The 11,643-nt window shown below is 29.4% G+C and overlaps 1 long non-coding RNA gene across 1 annotated transcript; it reads left to right on the top strand.

The window, feature by feature from the left end:
• Window positions 1-456: 456 nt before the first annotated feature.
• Window positions 457-8,523, top strand: LOC136078333 (uncharacterized). The gene is made up of 5 exons (XR_010637729.1): window positions 457-599; window positions 7,933-7,956; window positions 8,202-8,222; window positions 8,331-8,357; window positions 8,461-8,523. It is a non-coding gene; the product is annotated as an uncharacterized LOC136078333 (long non-coding RNA).
• Window positions 8,524-11,643: the final 3,120 nt, after the last annotated feature.

Raw genomic sequence — 11,643 nt, 5'->3', positions numbered from 1 at the left:
ATTTTGGTTCTATTTAATCTACCTTAAGTAGTAAAGTTGTATATATGTTTTTAATTTTTGTCAATTGTATAGTAAAATACAATTGAGAAAAATTAAAATCTTATATACAACTTTATTACTTAAGGTTCGGTGTTACTTGTACATTTAAATATTAGTTATTGAACTTGTCAGCCATCAGTAAAAATAATTTTCACAAATCAGCCATGTAAATAAATCTATATGAGCATTTAAATAAAAATTTGATGCAACTAGTTCTTGCTTAGAGACTTAATAATAGTAAAGAAATTATCCATACCATGCAACTTACTAAATTAGTTTTCTTAGCTATTTTAGATCAATTCCAGTGTTTTCATTTCCGTCGCATACGCACAAGGTTAGCCCTAGAGAAGATGCATCAAAAGTAGGTTTAGATTTTTTGAAAAATGCAGACTTAGAATGCGCGTCACAAGTTTAGCGCATGCGTTGTTGCTTAAATGTTCCGTCGTAAAACCTCGTGGATACAAAGTCGCTGTATTTTTTATTTAAAGCAAGTTTACTATTTATTTTGAGGATCAAGATGATCGAAAATAACGTGCACCAAGATTTGGAAGATGTAACGAGTAAGATTTTTTATTATTACTTTATTATTTATCTATTATCAGTTTCTATTCAAGTATTAAGTAAAATTTTCATTCATTTCAAAAATAAATGTAAGTGTAAACACATACATATATGTTACAAATATATATATATATATGTGTATATATATATATATATATATATATATATATATATATATATATATATAAGTATATATAAATATATATACATATATGTATATATATGTATAAGTATATATATATATACGTATATATACATATATATATGTATGTCTATATGGATATATATATATATATATATGTACGACTATATATACATATCTACGAACATGTGTATACATATATATATATATATATATATATATATATATATATATATGTATATATATATGTATATATATATATATATATATATATATATATATATATATATATATATATATATTTATATATATACATGTACGTAGATAGGTATACATAGACGTACATTTATATGTATATATATATCTATATATATATATATATGTACATATATACACACACACCCACACACACACACAAATATATACATACATACATACATACATATATACATATATACATCTGTTAGGGTAGATGTTATTTTTATCTTACAAAAATGACAAAACATTTGCTGAAATAATTGCTGAAGGTGAGGAAAGGATAGGAAACCTGCTGAGGAAGATGGTAGAAAAAGAGCAACTGGAGAAGACTAAGAGCAACCTTTAATTAAAAAAAAAAAAAAAGTACCAATTTCTGAAAAGAGCAGCAGAAGAAGAAGTTTTGAAAAATTTGCATGTTGTCTTCCCTATTCTGAGTTGGGGGATTTAATATTGACATGTTGAACATTTCCAAGTCGCAGATGACAAGAATAAACTATTAAATTATAGAAAATAAAACACTTTTAATAGTAGAACAGAATCTGGATAAAATTAGGGGTTTAAAACCTGTTCTTCACTTTGGCACAAAGTTGGTCAAACAGTACTGGGCAGACGTAATGGTTTCAGAAACAGTATAAAGGATGGCAAATAATGTTTCCTCTCCATAGTCGGGTTTACTTTCTTCTAGTAGTACTTGAAGTACCCTCCTCCAAAGTCTTGTGGAATTTTATGACTTAACAGACCAGATCATATCTTGTTGTGCTGACACAACTTGCTCTAACACTAGAAAACATGTTGCAATTAGATGCAAACGACCAAGAATTGCAACAAGCAACTCAGTATCGACAAGAGAAAGGTAATACAGGATGCAACAGGTTATTTAATGATCTTTCACTGTTTATCCTTCTTGAAGAGTCCAATGGCTGCTCATGCTCCATCCATTCAAGAGTATTGAAGATTTCATCGCAGATCATGATAGATCCACTTTCTCAGACACACTTGGTATTTTACACCACAGTGTGTTCTCTAAGCTTTATCTTTACTTAGCTTTAGCAACGCTTAGAGGAGGAAGAGTGAATAGATATTCTTTTGTAGTTGTTAAAATGTGATGTTCCAATGATAAACAGTTTTGACAGAGAACAACCTTTTACACTGGTCTGTCCCCTCTCAAAGCAATCAGACTTTGTTTCTCAGTCTTTTTTTTTTTTTTTCTCCATCTTGATATAACCAAAGATAACATTCTCTCATGGAAAGAAGAGAAAGAAAGTTTAATAGTAATAACTTTTTTGAGTTTCAATCAAATAATGAAAAAAAACTCTAAAAATTTATATAAAATTTTCTTTTAAAATACCTTCAGCTACACGGTTTCTTTGAGCCCATTTATTTGTATGGTCTTCTGGAAAGAGTTTCATAGTGCACAATTTTGTATTAGATTTTCTTCTAGGACACCCTAATATATGTGTATATATATATATATATAATATATATTATAGTATTTGTAGAAAAGAGAAAGAGAAGCAATAATATGACGATGTAATAAGGGTTGGAGGTTGGCTGCAATAGCAGGTCGAACTATGTTTGCAATGTGTTTTTGCACCTTGTCTTAAAGAGAAAGGGCATCATTAGAAGATACACCCCAGACATGGCAACAGTATTCCATACAAGGCCGGATTTGAGATTTATAGAAATAGAGAATAGAATCCGAAGTACGAAATTGTCGAGCTCGATAAAGAGATGCCACCTTAGCAGATGCTAATTTTGCAACTGAGTTGTTATATGGTTTCCAAGAAAGATTGGAAGTAAGAGTTAATCCTAGAAGATGAAGAGTAGATGACTCATCGAGTACATCACCGTTCATAAATATAGGAAGATTTAAATTATTGCGATAACGATTGGTTGAAAAAAATTGAGTTTTATCTGTATTGAAGTTCACCAGCCACTGTGAGCCCCATGCTGTAGCAGAAGTAAGATCCTTTTCAAGCTCAAATGCCCCCTCCAAGCAATCAGAGAGTGTTGGTTTATTATCTCAACAAGAGTAAATGGTAGTATCATTAGCAAACAATGCCACCTTAGATGTGAGAATATCTGGAAGATCGTTAATGTAAATTATAAAGAGTATAGGGCCAAGGATAGAACCTTGAGGAACCCCTGAAGTGACAGAATAAGAAGAAGAGTGTTGTCCATCGAGGACAACTTTCATGCTACGATTGGAAAGGAAGGATTTAATAATCTTAAAGGTGTTGCAAGATACACCATAAGAGAAAAGCTTATGGAGAAGACCACTATGTTTGAACTTTATCAAAAGCTATTGAAATGTCAAGAGCGATGGCAATAACCTCTCCACCTTTTTCTAAAGCAGGATTAAACCTATCAGTTATTACTGTTAGCAAATCAGCTGTAGCACGAGAAGATCGAAATCCATATTTATGGTCAGAAAGTAAGTTTTTAGATTCAAGTTGAGAAATTAAGTGTTTGTTTATTAAAGATTCAAAAACTTTGCTTATGATAGGAAGAAGACTAATGGGATGGTAGTTAGACAAATCAGATCGCTCTCCAGAATTTTTGAAGATACGTATAACAGAGGCCGCTTTCCAGCATGCCGGAAAACAAGACTCTGATAAGCACTTGTTGAATAGTTTCAAGAGTATAGACGATAGCTCCGCAGAACACTTCTGCAAGACAATAACAAGTATGTTGTCTGGGCCACAAGCTGTAGAAGAATCTAGGCGGGAAATCGCTTTAGATACAGAAGCTGGAGTGATATGAATGTCAAGCAATGGATCAACCTGTTTGTTGGCAATATCAGGTAAAACGCAACTAGTGGAATCAAGAGATTATTGATGAAAAGTTTTTAGGAAACAATTAAGGTTTGTCTTTAGGTGAGGTGACAAAGTCTGAACCATACAAGAGAGGTGGAATTAAAGATTTGCCCTTATTATTAATACTACTAAAGATTCTCCAGAAGTCACGAGAGCCTAATTTTTGTGATGAAATACGAGATTTCATGACCTGAGAATGGCGGGCTTTGGCGTTTGACATTACCTTTTTACAGTGGTTTCTAGCAGTAATAAACAGACGTCTGTTTTCTGGAGAATTGTTTTGCTTATAAGTTTGGAAGTAACGGTTTCGATTGGCAATCGCAGCAACACAATGTGAGGAAAACCATGGTGGAGAGTGACACTTGATCTGGAATCGTCAGAGGAAACAAAAGATTCCATGCTAGCCTGAATCCATGGAGTTATATAAGAAGCACATTTTTCGACAGGAAGATAAAAGATTTCCACCCAAGGGCCATCACAAAAAAAATTCCAGAAAGAATCCCAGTCAGCTTTACTGTAGTTGTAAGAGGTGCGAACATAGAGGATTCAGGTGATTAAGAAGAATAAGATATTATTTTTAGAGAAATCAAACTGTGATCAGAAGCACCTAAGGGTGAATGTGGAGAGACTAATCACTGACTAGGATCAGAAACAAGACATAAGTTGAGTAGAGAAGGTAATTGATTCGGGTTGTCTGGAAAGCGAGTTGGAAAGTTGAATATTTGAGATTGAGAAAGGCAAAAGTTGTGGGCTTTAATGCCTGCAGAATCTCTGACACTAGAGCCAAGCTATTCAGAGTGGTGAACATTAAAGTCACCGACAACAACTATATTAACTGATGGATAAAGAGAGAGGGCTCGGTCAATATGACCAGTAGTAACAGCTAAAAGAGTACAGTCTTGTGATGACGGAGAGCGAAATAGAACAAAGAGAAAGGCGATAGAGTGAAGTGGTGCTAAACGAAACATGTAAAAGAAAAGTCTGTGGATTCAAACTTAGTTTCACGACAAATGGGTGAATACTTACGAATGTAAATGCCCAGGCCAAGCATGTGACAATTGAAGTCTTTACGAAATAAAGGAAGATAACCATTAACACTAAGATCGCAACATGATGCATCTGAACTCAAATTAGTCTCACAAAGAGCAAGTAGGTCTGGTGAACTTTGCAAGAGATAAGACTCAACAGAAGAAAAGTTTCTTCGAAGACCACGAATATTAGTGAATGGTAGGTTTAGAGAACTTGGTGATGATGATGGTTTTTTTTGTTTTATAGGTTTTGGTACTTTATTCATTTTTAAATTTGATTGAAGAACTTCAGTCAAAGCATAGATAATACTCAGAACACTGTTTAATAGCCCAAGCAATTGCCTCATTACTACTAATAAACCCTAAGCCATAACAAAATGTGGCCTCTGCAATGCACACCAAAAGTATAAACAGGGACCCTATCCATATATATATATATATATATATATATATACATAGGTATATATGTGTATGTGTGCGGGTGTATATATATATATATATATATATATATATATATACATAGGTATATATGTGTATGTGTGCGGGTGTATATATATATATATATATATATATATATATATATATATATATATATATACATAGGTATATATGTGTATGTGTGCGGGTGTATATATATATATATATATATATATATATATATATATATTCATACATCAGAAAAGCCATTTTAATGCTGTATGATCATTCTCACAGAGCAAAAATAAATTAGTTAAAATACTTATCTAACACTTCCTGAAGAGCCTCTTGAAGGTGATACAGACTGTAGACGAAAAAGTCAGATTAGTGTTGTTACTAATTTATATTAATAATAATAATAATACATATATATGCATATATAATATATATGTATATATATATATGTATATATATATATATATATATATATATATATATATATATATACAAATATATATACAAATATATTACTTATTTACCTTATTTTTCAGCATTTATCAAAGAGCAAATAGGTATCAGCTATTTATATATCTTTCTATAAAACAGCATTCGTATTAATTATTTTTTAATTTCTTTTTTTAATTTTCAGCTAGCAAAAAAATAGAATAAGGTAGGTAATCTGTTTAAATTTTATTTTTATTTTGTATTTTTTTACAGACTTTTATCAGAAATATTGGAAAACCAAATAACTTCGTTATTTTGTTAAAAAAATGTTTGTTTTTATTTTAGCTAAAAGGCGTGAGATTCTTGGTAAAAATTATTTTTTTTACAACCCTTTTAATTAAGTTTACTTTTTTTGTTTATCTCTGAATCTTTTAGCAATTATGTTGTCCAGAAGGCGGAGTTGTATGTTAAAATTGTAACCTAGTAACAATTTACTAGCAATTTACTAATTACACATTGGTGGTCATTAAAGATACTGATGATGATGAGTACAAAAAGTGTAAATAAATAGGCAAATAATATATAATTTGTTGATACCTATTATATTTAATCAAAGAAGAAAAATGCTAGATTAAATGACAACAAATGCAGTTTTTTCACAACATAAGGATGTTATTGGGGAAGGTTGCATTATAAAGGGCTCGATAAAAAATACTTACAAATGAAATAAATTAGGTACAAAATGCTAAATTTGTACCTGTTTTAAAATTTAATATGAATAAAGACTTATAACTTCTTTATACTCCTATTATAACTCTAAATAATTCCTTGTCTGACATTTAGGGCTGTATTATTAAAGATTAAAAAGGTGTTATACAATATATGCACGCAGAGTGTTATAATATATGGCAGTGTAACAAGCGTTGTAGGTTGATGATCTTCATCCTCTGGAAAAAACAGAAGAAGATGATTAGTAAGTGACTGATATTTGACCGAAGCCATTGGTTGGTAAATTACTATAAAAAAAATAGATTTTTAAAAATTTTAAATATGTTATTGATTTACTTGTATTTATTTACAATTTCTTGACTTTTTTGGTTGAAAACTGTTTACAACTATTCTTATGTTGCTGTTTTCAGCTTTAGATGTTGCTGAGCAAAGTTGTGCTGGTATTTCTCTTCTAAATATTTTATATATAAACGTTTTATTACAGGGTTTTATTTACTAGCTTTCTTGAAATTTTTATTGTTTACTAAATTATTTACTCTGTGTTTTAACAAATTTGAAATTGTTTTTTAATAAATAGCTAATGATGAAGATAAAGAATATTCTAAAGGTAATTAGCTGTAATATTGATCTACGTTTGCGAATTAAATAATTTTTGAATATACTGTTCTAATTAACTTAAAAATTTTAAATTTCAAGCCAATGCATGGCCAGTAGGTGGACAAAGTGTGAAAAAATTTAGTTGTCTAATCTTGAAAAAAATTTAATTGTAGCATCTATATGTTAAGAGAAATTTATTAATAATTTATTTATATTAACTTTCTTAGTGAACAGGGCTCTGAGCATTGGAATATTTGAAAAATGATTAGAAAAGAAATTTGAAATAAAGTTAAAATAATTATAAAAAAGTATTTTCGGTGACATCAACATTGTGATATTTCAATTACATCTGCGTTGTCCATACACAAAATTAGTACATGTTATTTTAGAGTAATTAGAGATGAGAAAAACCATTATGTTGAATAAATTTGTCATAGTATTCTATCTCATATAAATTTGTCATAGTATTCTTATACTTTGAAAATCAGATTTAATAAATAAATTTACAAATAAATAACTATAACTAATAATTGACACAATTTGCCATGTTCTATCTAATATTCATTTGAGCTATATGATGCTTCAACCGAGTTTCCATTGATTGATCATCTCTTTGAGTTCTCGACAAGATTTTATATATGTTTTTAGTTGCTATGGTACCTTAATTTTGTATAGCAACAATTTATTTTTAAATTAACCTTTTAATAGTATTTTATTTGCGCTAAGACACAATATCGGGCGTATGTATTAAAAGTAACAAACTGTGCACTTTTCAGATTTTTCTAATTTGTTTAAATTTTGTTTTAAAGTTTAATCGAATTTATATATGTATATATATATATATATATATATATATATATATATATATATATATATATATATCACATACATATTTATTTAGACCTCGAAGTACTCAAGCAATTGCGTATGTCTGTTTACATTTATATTTTTGGTTCTTCATTTTAAAATTTTTAAACTAAACTAATATTTATTTATATATATTTCAATTTTATCAATTTTTGTTTAATAAGTCAAATGTAACAGTAATTGTTTCATATGCGATTATTGATAGTAATTACAATCTTTTTTTTGTGCGATTATTGATAGTAATTACAGTAATTGTTTCGTATGCGATTATTGACAGTAATTACAATCTTTTTTTGTATCTAGGAGTGGAAGAGGACGAAATAGGTAAGGGTTTTAAAATGAAAAGTCTGGTCACTTTTTCATACTTAACTATTAACAAATATAATACATGATATATTTAATTGTTAACCGTAACTTATATTATATATTTAGCTTTAAAAGAGTTAAAAATAAGAAAAGGTTAGTTGTTTACTAAATATCTTCATTTTTTATATTTAATATTTTACGATAGAATCTTATTTATTTTGCGATAAATCTATTAATTTCGTATCTTTTTTTATAGAATCGATTAAAAAGCAGATAGGTATTTGTTATTTCTTTTCTAATAAATAACTATCTATAGTGACACGGATTTCATAACTGCTAACAGGTCCCGGTGCATAGGGAGTGTAACACCTATCACAGAATATAAAATCACTGTATTCTGTGTCAGTCCAAGTAACAGTTATGAATATCGTACTTAAATTACTTAACTATTTACTTAAGTAAAATGACTTCAGTAAACTGATTTACTTAAGTAAAATGGCTTAACTTACATTTACGTTGCAGCATTTTTTTAAAAATTTTCAATTATTTGATTGCAATAAGCTGGAATTATTATTTTTTTTTTTTTTTTAGCTAAAAGAAAAGCAATTCTTGGTAAATAAAATTGTTAATAAGTATATTTAAAGTTTAATATTTTTATGGTACGTAATATTCTGCAACTTTCCAGCTTAGTAATGAGCAACCTTTTATTTCTCTCTGCAAGTCTCAGATTGCCGGTACGCACTCTTGTCAAATCCTTATTCCAACGTTGGGCGTCCTTCGTGTCCGATAACCTGAAATTGTGCTAAAAAAAAAGTGCACATGCATCGACTGACTTTTAGGGAGAACATGCAGCAGAGTGCACACATCGACTGAGGGTTTGGGTATAGTAGGTTCGCTTGTAAAACAAGAAATAGTTTTTTCATATTTTCGGACCTTAAGGACCGCATCGGAAAAAGGGACAATCTAGGTAGGCTCTAGGCTGGTCGACAATCTAGAGCCTACCTAGGTTGTCGACCAACCTAACCTAAAGTAATTTAACTTTCAAAATTTACTTCAAATATTTTTGGATTTAGAATTTGCCGAGAATAAAATTGTTTCAGGTATTCCATATTTTAAAACTAGTTTTATATTTAATTTTTTCTATTTCTAAGTACTTCTTGACTCGATTCGTCAGTCGAGATGCAAGTGGTCGTATGTCCACATTTTGTGTTTTTCCGGTTTATTATCGATAAATGCTCCTCGATCAATGGGTTGGGTGTCCACTAAATATGGTCACAAGAATAACAAAATTTTAGGAAATATTTGAATAATTAGTCGGACTTACTCGCAGAAAGTCGTTATAACTTAAAATTTTTAAAAATAGACATTGCCTCTCAGATCTCGGCTGACTTTTTTTATTGTTTTTTTCCATAACTTAGCGTAATTTAGCGAAACTATCTACTTTATAATATATAGACCACTTATTGTGTAGATGTAAAATTCGTATGTTTTCTTTAGGACCTTCAAAAGATTTTGAAGCAAAAAGTATATTTCTTTGATTACACCGTTTCAAATCATTTTCCTTTTTAACACGCAATAATTTTATTGAATATCTTATAGATTTAACTCGTCAAGGTTTTGATGCCTATCGGCGAAGCCACCCTGGGCCCAAATCGAGGGCCGCTTTTAGGGTATGGAAAAAAATGGGGCGGACCGGCCAGGATTTACACCATACCCGCGCCGTGTTCGCGGTCGTGATCGTGGTGGAAGCACCGTTGTTAATAATTTTTCGTACACCTTTTAGGTGATTAAAAGTAAACATAATATATATAAGGCAAGTATATATTTTTATGGTCTTACATATTTAAGAAAATAATATTTGTTAATGAATCCGCTTTTTTCTTTAACGGTGGTACATATTAAAGAATCTAAACAGCTTAAAGATACAATACATGATAAATTGTAAGTTTATACAAAATAAATAAGTTACCAATGCCTTTATTGTAACAGTTGTATAGTCCCAATAATGTTGGGGTGTTGAAAATTAAAACATTATCAGGGCCAATGACACAAGGGGCAACAAATACTCTTCCCACCCGGACTTTTTGTTTGTTTTTATAAAGGAAAACGTTTTAGAAAAAATCATTGAAAAGAATGTCTTTAAAGTTTTTTTAAATTTACTAGTTGTTATTGAGTTAATAAAAGCGAAAGCGCATATAACAGAGCACCTCAAAAATAAAAATATTGAAACTGACTAAACATGAAATTATTCTACTTGAATACAAGTAAGAGCTGTTTTTAAGCATTTTTTTACATAATTAAGTTTTAGCATTCATCGCTGAAATTAGGTCTTTTTGATTTCAATATAGGCATTGTTTCCCGATTACGCAATTGCATTCATATGTTCAAGTTATCTTCTTTATTTAATTCTTATTAAATGACATTCTAAAATGTATATTTTATCAATATCAAAAAAAAGAAACTTATCAATATCATATAAAAAATTAGTATTTTAATTACTTAGCTAATTATACGTATTTGATTCATAAAACGTAATTAAATATATTTATTATCCCGCGTTTCGTAAGTTTTTTTCCATCAAGAACTGTTTCGCAAGCTGCGGTGCGAAAGAGTTTCGTCTCGAAAGAAATTTGGTTTTTTATCATTATTTTTAAAATAAAACCTTAATATGTTCATATGTTGCAATACTGAAAATAAAATTTATACATTTATACAATTATAAACATTTTTGTATATAAAAGTTTTGTTTTTTTAAATTGTATCCGTTTGGCCAACAAGCTTTCTGTTTAGACTTTAAAACATCGTTTAGCGAAAGAGTTCGCCTCACAAGTGCGACTTACGTAAGCGCCACTTTCGTATGTAGCAAAATAGTTTTATTTCGAAATTCAACTCGCGAAAGGCTACATTTCTTAGGTAGCATTTCGGTACGAAAAAAAAAAATTCCTGATTCTCAATATCCTTCCAAAAGAACTTTATTTATCCGGAATTGTACAACTCTAATTGTAATACTGTTTTTAAATAAACGCTGAATAATTAATTAATAGAATTTTTTTCTTTTTGTGAAAAAAGTATTCAATTTGGCTTTCCTCAGATTGCTAATTAGAATCGCGAATTAAGACCTGCTTCGATTCGATACAAAAAAATCCCGATTCGCAGGGCCCCATTATTTATATATATATATATATATATATATATATATATATATATATATATATATATATATATATATATTTGGGTTTGGGGTCTCTTGATGTCAAAAATTGTACTTCAAATGTGTCAAGCAAAGGTTATAGAGATAAATACAGTATTATAGGTTTTTTTTTATTTATTTATTACGTTTCTACCAACCATTTGATAAACTAAAATATAAATTTTACAATATAAAACTCAATGGAAAATTTTTTACAATTTGCTATTGCGTTTAAGTGTTGCATTTTGA

This window comes from Hydra vulgaris, chromosome 03 (genome assembly GCF_038396675.1).
Source record: "Hydra vulgaris chromosome 03, alternate assembly HydraT2T_AEP".
NCBI lineage: Eukaryota > Metazoa > Cnidaria > Hydrozoa > Anthoathecata > Hydridae > Hydra > Hydra vulgaris.
Note: the sequence above shows the minus strand (reverse complement) of the source record. Positions and strands in the feature narration are given on the sequence as shown.